We start from the raw sequence: 4,794 nt of genomic DNA on the forward strand, positions 1-4,794 counted from the left end.
CTCTAGTCAGTCAATATGTGGTTTCTTCAGTTGTCTGTATCTGTTGTTTGGTCATTATTATTATTTTATTTATTTAGTACAAATCTATTTGTTTTTTTATTCATCTTTTAATGTACATGGTAAAAAAACAAGAAAACAACAACAGAAAATTATATATAAATTATAAATAAATACATTACACCTCTATTATGTAGTTTGAAATTGAGTAGGAAAAAGTTTAAAAAACTTTTTTTAATTCTACCCCCTAGCAATATATCTTAAATTTAATCTTCAATATAAACTATTTAAAAAGTTATTTTTTTATATATATATATATAAATCAACACGGACAAGGATCTATACATGTCGTTCATTATTTATTCATTATTTTGTATTAAAAATAAAGACATTTAAGAACATTGGAATGTTTTCTCAGCGATTTTCTTATGAAAATCCTGATGCGGCCCGGCCTCAACTAGATTCCGCCTCCAGCGGCCCCCGGCTGATTTGAGTTTGAGACCCCTGCCTTAGAGGATTCACCTGACACTACCATTGTGCCTCCCGACTGCATTGTTGGGTTATTAACGTGGGAGATTGAGATCCGCGTTCGTCAAGCTTAAGGTGAGGAACCTAATCATGTGCCGTGCCCTCCTGGTACCCTGTTTGTCCCATCTGCTCTCAGGTCTGATTACCTGGGGTCACGCCTCCCGTGTATCCTGTCATGCCGGAGTCCACAGAACTCTGGCCCTGCTACATTGGACCTTACGTTATCGACAAGATCATCAACCCGTCCTGTGTCCGTCTCCGTCTGCCTGCTGCTCTTCGGATTCATCCTTCATTCCACGTCTCTCAGATCAAGCCTGTCGTGGATAGCCCCCTCTGCCTGCCGTCCCCTGCCCCTCTGCCCGCCCGTGTCGTTGACGGTTCCCCGGCTTTCACAGTTAGCCGGATCCTGGACGTCCGGCGCCATGGGCGGGGTTTACAGTTTCTGGTGGACTGGGAGGGTTACGGTCCTGATGAGCGGTCTTGGGTATCCCGTTCTCTCATCCTGGATCCCTCCCTCATCTTCGCCTTCTACCGTGCCCACTCTGACCGGCGCCCTGGACCGCCTGGAGGCGGTCGTTGAGGGGGGGTACTGTCATGGTGCACCTGTGCTCCTGCTCCACCTCCTGATTGTCCCCAGCTGTCGGCACTCATCATCTTCACCTATCTACTTAAGAGGAGCCTTCCCCAGCATTCTTCGCCAGTCCGTTGCCTTACCGGTTCAGTACCCTGGCCTCTAATGTTTAAACACTTATGCTGTTACAAGTGTTACGGCTGTGGCCGTATTTGGATTAGTTTCTATTTGGTTTTGTGTATTTTTGTCAGAGTGGGACTTCTTTGTGTTTTGTGAATCTTTGTGTGTTTTTTGTCTTTATTTGTTTCAGGTGTGGTGCTGGAGGCGTGGCTCTCCATTGGTTAAACCTGAAGGAGGAGAGCCTTTAAAACCACCATTTGGACCTCCAGACCATGAGAAGGGAGCTGGGCTGCAACCTGTCTCCACTGCAGCTCAGTGATCTTCTCCACCTGTTTTGATTTGTGCTTTATTTTCTTTGGTATTTTGGTTTAGGTCCCACTCTGTGTTTAGTGTTAATTTAGGTGAAGCTTTAGGGGTGAACCGCCATTTTCTTTAGTAAATGTTTTCTCCTGTTCATGTTAGTCCAGGGAGGTTAGTGTTTGTCATTATTCTACTATTTCTTTTGCAGGTGAGCTCCCTGGGTTGATTTAGTTGGGGTTTGTTTGTTGTTTTGGCCTTGGTTCACCCTGAAGCCTTTTGCTTCACTTTTAGTTACATTTTGTGTTATTTTGTTCTTGTAAATTAATTTGTAACGTTTTATTGAGACGTGTTTTTGTTATACATGTCCTTTAATTTACCTTTATGTTAGGCCCCAGATCCCCTAGACAAATTGGGGCGTAACAACAAGTCCTTGCTACGTCTCAATGTAGAAAACCTCTGTCTCCAGATCTCTGTCATCTACGTACCAACATGGGTCCAGCTACGTTTCGTCCACTCTGCCACGCCAAGTTCGCTCCTCGCCACCACCATCTGCTGCACTCACCTGGTTGTTTACCCTGCCGCTCCAGTCCACCACAGATCTTCATTCTCCATCTCAAGTCTGCAACTCCATTCAAGTCCCGGCTGCAGCTCCGCAATCTCCACGGACAATAAATACTTTCTGACTACTTCTGCCTCTCGTCCTCTTTCCAGGTTTCAGCGTCTGGGTCTATCTCGCCACGTTACCATGACATACCCTCTCTGTCAGTGGATATCTCACTTAGAATGAATGAAAGACACACACAATGTCGAGGAATAAGGTTTATTTATTGTAAAGAGTTCTACAAAAACATTGGTAATCATGTCTTAAGTGTTTGAGTTATGATTATTAAAAGATTTTCCCGGAACAGGGGGCTTTGTCAGTATGACAGCTGCTTCCGCCATGTTTGTGTGTCTGAGCTTGTAGGCTCACTGTTTCATTTTAATCTGAGGGGGAAAATAAAATTAGGAGACCTTTTTCCTTTTTTTTAATGTCTCGATGAGGCCAGTGCTGGCAGCCCCCGCAGCGGCTCTCTCTCTGCTAGCATCTCTAGCGGGTGAGCTTCGCCACGGGAGTGAAAGCCTCCGATTTGTCCAGAGTGTATCCCGCCTTCTCCCCAAAGTAGCTGGATGAGCTCTGAGAATCTGTCGCTCACACGGGTAAAGGAGAAAGATGAAAGTTCTGGACAAAAACGCTAGCTTTGGATCAATATTCTACCCACTGAAAAAGTCACGTGCCAAAAGCTGAGTTCCTGATTGGCAGCAACCTGTTAATCTTCAGGTATTTACATTTTGGCTGCATTTTGGCTGCGCCACCCAATTCGCACCTCACCGCTCAAATCTAGCTGCTAGCAGACTTTCGCACCGCGCCCGTTGCTCATACCGCACCGCGGGACTTCAAATCGCCTCAGGGCGCACCTGTACCATTGGTTATCATTGGAGCTAGCCACTTCCGCCGGGCGAATTGCGTTCGGTGTGAATGCACCTTTATACAGTATTCATACTCCTTGAACTTTCGTACATTTTCTCCCATTATGACCAGCAACATACATGTATTTTATTTGAAAGACCAACACAATGTCCGGGAACTCTCCATTGGACAGCATTCAGTAGACAATTCCTGCAACCTGGTCCCCTCCTATAAAGTCTGACATTGTGTATTTAGTCTTTGTCGGAATGTCGTCAGCTCTACTTGCAGGTTCATCATTCAATCCCCCTCAGTTAAACTCTGTGAAGCATCCAATATGAATTGTCCTGCCTGAGTCAAGGGTTTGTATCAACCTATCTGAGCCACTCTCGCCTGAGTCAAACGTTTGCATCAACTTATCTGAGGCGCAATCCTGGGTCAAGTGTTTCCATTGACTTATCCAATTCACTCTCTCCAGAGTCAAACGTTTGCATTGACTTACCTGAGTTGCTCTCTCCAGAGTCAAGTGTTGGCATGAACTTATCCAAGTCGCTCTCTTCTGAGCCAAGTGTTTGCATCAACTTACATGAGGCATTATCCTGGGTCAATCGTTTCCATTGACTTACCTAAGTCACTCTCTCCTGAGTAAAGTGTTTGCATCAATGTATCTGAGCCGCTGTCTCCTGAGTCAAGTGTTTAAATCAACTTACATGAGGCGCTATCCTGGGTCAATCATTTCCATCAACTTACCTAAGTCACCCTCTCCTGAGTCAAGTGTTTGCATCAACTTACCCGAGCCGCTCTCTCCTGAGTCAAGTGTTTGCATCAACTTACCTGAGGCTCTATCCTGGATCAAACTTTTCCATCAACTTACCAGAGTCGCTTTATCCTGAGTCAAGTGTTTGCATCAATTTACCCGAGTCGCTCTCTCCTGGGTCAAGTGTTTCCATCGACTTACCCAAGTCGCTCAGAGACTATGTGTGCCTAATTGTTCTTTTGAGATGCTTTTCTTTATTTAGTTCCTTTAGCTCAATAAAACTATGTATACACTGCTGGATGTGTAATTTTTTGGTCATCCATTACCCTGACATTCAAAATTGTAAGCCCTTTGTGTTGGTCTTTCACATACATTTCCAATAAAATATATTCGTGTTTGTGGTCAGTGGGGAAGAATACCTTTGTGGACCTCTGTACTTCTTAAGGGTTTTCAGTTCTAATTTCTTGTGTTCGATACATGTTTGTGTTAACTGTGTAAACGGAATTCAACATTATCATTGTCTTACATTATTTTTAGAGTGTTTTTCTCTTTATGATTTAAATTCACCTGAGCACTCTGTCCTCCAACACCATCCCAAGGTGAGCATTCTATGAAGAAGATCTTGGAGCATCCCAGAGATGGAGGTCCAGGAACCTGAAGAACTTCTCCAGGGTGGAGGACATGGTTTGCTGCTGTTGCTTCAAACTGAGACTGGAGAATGCTGCCCCCTTTTCTTAGCAGGGATATACTAATATTGTTGGAATTCAGCTGATTCTTAACAACGGGAGCCACAAAAACATTAACCTGTGACAAAAATGAGAATATGTTTGAACAAAAGAGTTCCCTTTTGGAGACAAAGTACTGCAAAATAAAAAAAATCCCAAACCTGTTCATCCTCTAGACGGCAAAGCCTGACCCTTAGATTTATTTGGCTTACTGCTGGACTTCCAACTGAGCTCCTGCTTTGTCTGTTCTGGGATGGTCTGAGTGATTTCACGTGTGTGATGCTGTCTTGCTGTTGGGTCTTTACATTTGGGACTCCTTGCTGCTCCATGATAATGACCTTATGGGAAGTCT

At 44.2% G+C, this 4,794-nt stretch overlaps 1 protein-coding gene across 1 annotated transcript in view; it reads right to left on the reverse strand.

Annotated features, from left to right (window-relative positions):
• LOC112156291 (protein mono-ADP-ribosyltransferase PARP14) overlaps positions 1-4,533 on the reverse strand; it is a 19,098-nt gene extending 14,565 nt beyond the window's left edge. Inside the window, exon 1 of the mRNA XM_036216721.1 lies at positions 4,285-4,533. The gene's annotated coding sequence lies outside the window, so the exon portion shown is untranslated. The remainder of the gene's footprint in view (positions 1-4,284) is intronic.
• Between the last annotated feature and the right edge of the window lie 261 nt (positions 4,534-4,794).

The sequence above is a fragment of the Oryzias melastigma genome, linkage group LG18, assembly GCF_002922805.2.
Source record: "Oryzias melastigma strain HK-1 linkage group LG18, ASM292280v2, whole genome shotgun sequence".
NCBI lineage: Eukaryota > Metazoa > Chordata > Actinopteri > Beloniformes > Adrianichthyidae > Oryzias > Oryzias melastigma.